Source organism: Streptopelia decaocto (assembly GCF_964273445.1).
Source record: "Streptopelia decaocto genome assembly, chromosome: 7".
NCBI lineage: Eukaryota > Metazoa > Chordata > Aves > Columbiformes > Columbidae > Streptopelia > Streptopelia decaocto.
In genome coordinates this window covers 68,170,999-68,178,264 of record NC_138661.1, presented here as the reverse complement: position 1 = coordinate 68,178,264, position 7,266 = coordinate 68,170,999, and the positions used below count along the sequence as shown (strand labels likewise).

The following is a 7,266-nucleotide window of genomic DNA, read 5'->3' as shown; positions in this document are numbered from 1 at the left end:
GCCACCCTCCCCAAAGCACCCAGGGCAGCAAAGGGGGCGATGCTCAACGTCCTGTCTCCCACAGCTCCTTCCCCTGCAGAGGGGCCTCCAGCACCCGTGGGTTTTGAGCGCCCGGCCCCACGCTGCAGCTGGTCGGTGGAATTGGGTCTCTGAGCAGGTTTTTGTGACTCTGGCGCTGGATGTTGGTGATCCCGACCAGCCCTTGGTCCTGAAAGTTGCCCGGTCCTGAACATCACCTGGTCCTGAACATCGCCTGGTCCTGAGCATCACCTGGTCCTGAGCATCGCCTGGTCCTGAGCGTGCCCCGGGCTGGTGTCGGAGGTGAGGCCGCGGGTCCCGCCGGGACGGGACGTGGGGACGCGTGTCGGGTTTGCTGCGCTGCCCAAAATCTCTCGGTCCCTTTCCCCTGGTCACACCTGCCGGCTGCTGCCGAACCGCTGCAGAGGAGCACTTGGGAAGTGACAAAAAGGGTGTTTATTATCAGGAGAGGTTGTGTTTTCTCACGCATCCCCCTTCCCACGTGGATGCTGAAGGTCCTGCCGAGCCAAACGGGAACAGGCGCGGTGCCGCAGGGATTTCTGCCCTTGCTGTCACAGTGGGGACGTGTCCCCTCCTGCCCCCCAGGTGTCTGCGGTGGGAGCAGCATCCCCAGCACAGGGACCCTTGTCCCTCCGGGCACGGGAGGTGGAGCAAAACCAGGAGCTGGTGATGCCCCTGAAGCAAAAACCAGGCGTTTTCTGAAGAAAAGGGATGTTGGTGTTGGTAGGAGTGGAAAAATAAGAGCGCAGTGGGTGTGTGGGCTGGTAACACGGCCATGAGAACCCAGCTGAACGGAAAAGTCACTGAAAGAGAGCTGGTCTTGTTTTCAACAAAACCAGGACAGTGTGGTTGGTGCTGGTGGGGCAGAAATGTTGCTCTTCCCTTGGTTTGAAGTGAGCGAGGCTGAGGAGGGGCTTCTGGAGCTGGTGCCAAACCTCAGAATTAATTTGGTGATGGATGGAGAACAGAAGCCGCGGTGCTGAGCGGAGCCAGCGGGTGCTGCCGCCCGCTGCAGGTGCCGGAGCCGTGGGGTGCTGAGCGGAACCGGCGGGCGCTGCCGCCCGCTGCAGGTGCCAGAGCCGTGGGGTGCTGAGCGGAGCCAGCGGGTGCTGCCGCCCGCTGCAGGTGCCGGAGCCGTGGGGTGCTGAGCGGAGCCGGCGGGCGCTGCTGCCCACTGCAGGTGCCAGAGCCGTGGGGTGCTGAGCGGAGCCGGCGGGCGCTGCCGCCCACTGCAGGCGCTGGAGCCATGGGGTGCTGGCGGTGCCGCTGGGCTGAGCCGCAGCGCTGCTGCTTCCCGGTGACAATTCTGTGATGGCGCGTTTGCCGTGGAACCCGCGGGGTCTGCGGGTGTGAGCTCGGTGCTGGGAACAGGCGTCCCGGTGGTGCCGGGGGCAGCAGCGCCGGAGCGCGCGGGGCGGCCGAGGGCTCCGCGGGGCGTCCTGGTGACGGGGGGACCGGGACTGGCCCCTGTGTCCCCCAGCTGCTCTTGGGATGTGGTTCAGCTGCGGAGGCCATATCAGTTTTACACACTATAATGTTACAGCCGTCATTATGTCTGTTATCAGTCTTGTTTTTGAGGAATTAAACTTCCCATCGCATCAGGTTTCTGCCAGACAGAGGGAGCGCGGGGCCAACCATCATGGAAAACCTGTTTTCCAGGGAAAAAGCCCCATCATTTATTGCCTCACGGTTACAGGCTTGCGGAACAATAACGCGGTTAAGCTGCAGGTTTTGGGCTCGTATAACACACAACTCTGTTCTCCAGCATCCAGCACCGCAGGGTCAGCCCGGAGCTCCCACCGGCGTTTCCTTTAACCAAAAGCGCTGGAGGTGGCGGTTGTTGCCACATCTGGCGGCCGCGGGTGCTGGATCTGGCGCTGAAACGGCTTCGCCTTCCAGCTCTGTTGGGCGAAAGGAATTTGGTTATTTCTGCATTAGGAAGGTGAAATGGGGAATTTTCTTGCCCATTTCCCAGGCTGGTCACCCCAAAACTGGTGTCTTGGGGCTGTTTGTTGTTCCCACCCAGCTCTTTGGCGCATGTGTATAAATCCAGACACATATAAGCCCAGAAATATGTGCATAAATAGAAATCTATAAATGCAGACATATATAAACATGTAATATATAAACAGATGCGGTTTGTTTTTCAAATCCTCTGTGTGTGCTGGGGAGGCTGCTGTGGGGAGGCAGAAACACCGTGGGTGTCGCTGCACTGGGAACCCACCTGTTGTGCCCTTTGTGGGGGATGCTCCTCCGGTCGGGTCTGAGATTCAATCAAACGGGCTCGGACGTGGTTTATTGGTTTATTTTTTGAGGGTATTTTTTATAAATTGTTTTTGGTTTTTGTTTGTTTGGGATTTTAGTTTAGTTTAATTTAGTTTTTCTCTGTTCCCATCAGCAAATCCTGAGCCGGGTGTCGGAACCGTGTGGGGAACGGGAGGGACATCTGGGCTCCAGCAGAGCCCAACCCCAGCGGGAAACGGGGACTGAAAGGAGAGACGGACACGGAACTAAAACGTTCTTCACTGAGAGAATAAGGGTAATAATCTCATTAATTATTAACAGATAATAATAATGACCTCAATAATATTTTTAGATGTTTTGATATATTTGATTTTATTTATGTAATTATTTTAAGGTTGTAATTGTCAATGGATATGAAAGATCATAAATGTTTTCCAAAGGGACCCAAGCAACAAAAGCCATCGCAAATAACCAAGAGTCCCGTAAACGTATTTGAAATGTTTATTGCAGCGTAGTCAGGGGGTTCTTTTCGAGAAAAACAGAAGTGTGAGCGAAAGCATCAAGTCCCGGTTCCTCTGTCCAGCAGGACCTGTCACAGGCAGCATGGGGCTGGAACCCCACAGCATGGGCTGGAACCCCGCAGCATGGGCTGGAACCCCACAGCATGGGGCTGGAACCCCACAGCACGGGGCTGGGGCTGGAACCCCACGGAATGGGCTGGAACCCCACAGCATGGGCTGGGGCTGGAACCCCACAGCACGGGCTGGAACCCCACAGCATGGGCTGGGGCTGGAACCCCACAGCACGGGCTGGAACCCCACAGCACGGGCTGGAACCCCACAGCATGGGCTGGGGCTGGAACCCCACAGCACGGGCTGGAACCCCACAGCATGGGCTGGGGCTGGAACCCCACAGCACGGGCTGGAACCCCACAGCATGGGCTGGGGCTGGAACCCCACAGCACGGGCTGGAACCCCACAGCTTGGGCTGGAACCCCACAGCATGGGCTGGAACCCCACAGCACGGGGCTGGAACCCCACAGCATGGGCTGGGGCTGGAACCCCACAGCACGGGCTGGAACCCCACAGCATGGGCTGGAACCCCACAGCACGGGGCTGGAACCCCACAGCACGGGCTGGAACCCCACAGCACGGGCTGGAACCCCACAGCACGGGGCTGGAACCCCACAGCACGGGGCTGGAACCCCACAGCACGGGCTGGAACCCCACAGCACGGGCTGGAACCCCACAGCACGGGGCTGGAACCCCACAGCACGGGCTGGAACCCCACAGCACGGGCTGGAACCCCACAGCACGGGCTGGAACCCCACAGCATGGGCTGGGGCTGGAACCCCACAGCATGGGCTGGAACCTCACAGCATGGGCTGGGGCTGGAACCCCACAGCACAGGGTGGGGCCAGGGACACCCTGGGGCTTTCTCCAAAGTAAGTTGCTTTTGGGTGTGTATTTGATGTTTTTGCTCACTCTACATTTCCTTGGAAAAGCTCCTGGGGCAGGTTTGGGCAGGAGTGCTGCTGGTCCCCAAACCCAAATATTTCACCTCCTTCCTGCCCGAGGGTGACCAGAAGGAATTAATGAGCTGTGGAGGTTTTGGAGCGTCCCCGAGGCCGGGGGGGCTGCAGGGACCGGGTGCTGTTGCTTGTGCGTCTCCCAGCCGCGGTGCCTGCACGCTCGTCAGTGCCAGGACTCGCACAAACACCTTTGTCCTCATCGGGTCTGTTTTTTCCATTAGCACAGGAAGCCGATGCGCCCGCGCGGGAGGCGCTGGAGCTCGGAGCAGCCGGCCGGGCTCTGCACACCCTGCGGCGGCATCTCCGGACACACACAGCAAAACAAACACAGGAGAGCATTGGGAAACGAGGAGAACCCCAATCCGCCCCGAGCCCCTGTGCTGGTGGCCCCTGCAGACCAGGAACACGGGCATGGACAAGTGAAAGCCAAACCCAGCGTGGCTGGGAGCAGAGGGCACTCGGAACTGAAAACACATTGGGAAAACCCATCTGCGGTAACAACCCGTTTTCTCCTGTGACCGGCTCACACGATCTGTGCCGATGGGAAACAGGGATGTTCATCTGGCACGATGAGTAAGAGCAAAACTTACATATAAACCGGGGAAAACAGCCCAATGGGGCCAGCGAGCGGCTGGGGGTGCAGAGCGGCCCCCGCGGCTTTCGGGGTCCCGGGTGCTGCGTCCTCAGGAGCCCTTAACTTCAATCATTCCTTTGATAACTTCAGCAGTTCATTTGACTGTTGTTTGCGTTGTCTGTTGCTGTGGTTTGGGTGGTGTTTGGTGGTGTTGGCTGGTTGGTTTTTCACAGGAGGGAGGGATAGAACCCAGCGCTGGCTCCCAGCACCTTCTGAGCGGCTCCTCTCCACACTCTCGCTGCTCTAATGAATCCTCTCACTGCTCTAATGAATTCTCTCGCTGCTCTAATGAATCCTCTCACTGCTCTAATGAATTCTCTCGCTGCTCTAATGAATTCTCTTGCCGCTCTGCTGTGCTCTCCCCGGTCACACCGCTCTGCTGTGCTCTCCCTGCTCTGCTGTGCTCTCCCGGTGACACCGCTCTGCTGTGCTCTCCCGGTGACACCGATTGCTGTGCTCTCCCCGGTGACACCGCTCTGCTGTGCTCTCCCGGTGACACCGATTGCTGTGCTCTCCCCGGTGACACAGCTCTGCTGTGCTCTCCCGGTGACACTGATTGCTGTGCTCTCCCCGGTGACACAGCTCTGCTGTGCTCTCCCCCCTCTGCTGTGCTCTCCCCACTCTGCTGTGCTCTCCCTGCTCTGCTGTGCTCTCCCCGGTGACACCGCTCTGCTGTGCCCTCCCGGTGACACCGATTGCTGTGCTCTCCCCGGTGACACAGTTCTGCTGTGCTCTCCCCGCTCTGCTGTGCTCTCCCCGCTCTGCTGTGCTCTCCCCAGGTGACACGGCTCCGGCGCCTCCTGCAGCCGCCCTGGGCTGGCTCTGGGTTTGCAGACGGGTCTCCAGACAGGTGCCGCGATGCTCCGTGGCCGTTGGGCCGGTCGTTGTCCTGCGGGCGGTTCTGGGCCTGGCTGGAGATGCTGCACAGGGGTGGGCTGGCGGGTGTTCGGGTTTTTCTGTTTGTTTTGTGTGTGGTTTTTGTTGGTTGGTTCTTTTTTAAATTACTGTTTGATATGTGGTGGGGGCTTTTTAGTTTGGTTGGGTTGTGGTTGATTGGTTGGTTTTGTGTGTTTGGCGGTGGTTTCCTGGTTTGGTTTGGCCCAGTTGGTTGGTTTGGGGTTTTTTTGGTGTGTGGTTTGTTGGTTGCTTGGTTCTTTTTTTCATCTTTTGTGGGTTTTGTTCAGTGTTTTCTTCTTTTTGTTTGGTTTGGTTTGTGTCAGCGTTGGTTGGTTCTTTTGTTTGCTTGGGGTTGGGTTTGTTTGGTTGCTTTGGTGCTTTTCTTCTTTTCATTTGGTTTGTGTTGGTTGGTTTGGTTTGGTTTCGTTTCGTTTGTTTGGTTGTGTTTGGTTTTGTTTGGTTAGTTTGGGTTTGGTTTGGTTTGGTTTGTGTTGGTTGGTTGTTTGGTTTTGTTTGGTTTGTGTTGGTTGGTTGGTTGTTTGGGTTTGGTTTTGTTTGGGTTTGTTTTTGTTTGGGTTTGGTTTTGTTTGGTTGGTTTGGGGTTTTGTTTGTTTGTTTGTGGGTTTTTGTGTTTTCCTTGTTCATTTTCCTTTATCACCTCCAGCCTTTTTTGTTTTGAGATACGTGCTGGAACATCAGTGATCAAGGGCTCACGTTTGATATCAAACATGGGCAAAGAAACGATTACAGCCGGGTTTTCTGACAAATAAGCTTCTGCTAAAGCAAGATGGAACTCAGGACACATTGCAGCAGCAGTAGGCTACAACCAGCCCAATAAAACCGGATGATTTTGAGTGAAGTTGGAAGTTTTAAGGTATATTTTCTGAACAGGTGTGAAGATGAGCCAGCTCTGATTTCTCCCGATATCCGGTCGCCAGACGCCTCCCGGTCCCGCCCGACCCGCGCCCCGTGGGGACAATGAACGTGTGTCCGGTGACGGAGCCTTGGGCTGTGCTGCCGCTCCTGGTAAGACACTCCGCACGTTCTCAATGGCACTTGATGCTCCAGCATTGTCTCCGTTTTACTTGTCCGCTCATCTGAAGGCTCAAGGTTTCAGTTATTAAAACGTCCTTTGTATCTTGTATTTAACGGTTGGACAAAGCAATGTGGAGTGTTAGAGAATTCGCGTGAAGCCCCAGAGCAGCCGGGTTGTGCAGATATTTGTTTTCTGCCTTTCCTGGGAAAAGACATTTCTCATCAGTATTTCAAATGGAAAATCTTTTATTACTGATTCTATAGAAGGGATAAGAGAGCAGAACATGCATGAAGTGATAGAGCTATAGAAGATCAAGTTTTGCAGTGCTCTTGGAGACACCCTTTCATTTCAAAATTTCCAGGCGTTCTTTTGGTTGTCCGTTCTCTCAGCATCTTTTCCTTACGTTTTATCAGCTGTTGTTTGTATAGTAGGAAGAGGTTCATGCCAAAAATACTCTTTTGTTAAGAAAGTAAATAATTCAGGATTGGATCTTCTAAAAGACCTAAAAAGAATTAAGCGCAGATATTTCAAGCTATGAAGGTGCTTAATTTCTATTGATTTTATTTCCCTCAAGGAGATTTAATGGGATTTTATGCCCTAAATTCCTTGAAAATATCCGTATCCTCTGACTGGAATCGTCCCCAAGCACGTTTGTGCTTTACGATAGAATCAGATTGTTGCATTGTTTCGTGTTCACCCCTCCCGTTTTTTAATGTTGTTAATGTTAACTGTGTTCCACTCGAGCGAGACAGAGTGAAGAACCATGTCACTCTGTGCCACAACAATTTATGTTTGTTTTAATGAAACAAATAAGCTAATGGCTGCAATAACCTGACACAGTGGATGGTATGTGGTGGTTGTAGTCACCGCAGGAGCTGACGCTGT

At 54.8% G+C, this 7,266-nt stretch overlaps 1 long non-coding RNA gene across 1 annotated transcript; it reads left to right on the top strand.

Annotated features, from left to right (window-relative positions):
- The first annotated feature begins 2,441 nt into the window (after positions 1–2,441).
- On the top strand, positions 2,442–6,288 carry LOC309442665. Its single transcript, XR_014184647.1, has 3 exons — positions 2,442–2,578; positions 4,036–4,387; positions 6,237–6,288. It is a non-coding gene; the product is annotated as an uncharacterized lncRNA (long non-coding RNA).
- The last annotated feature ends 978 nt before the right edge of the window (positions 6,289–7,266 follow it).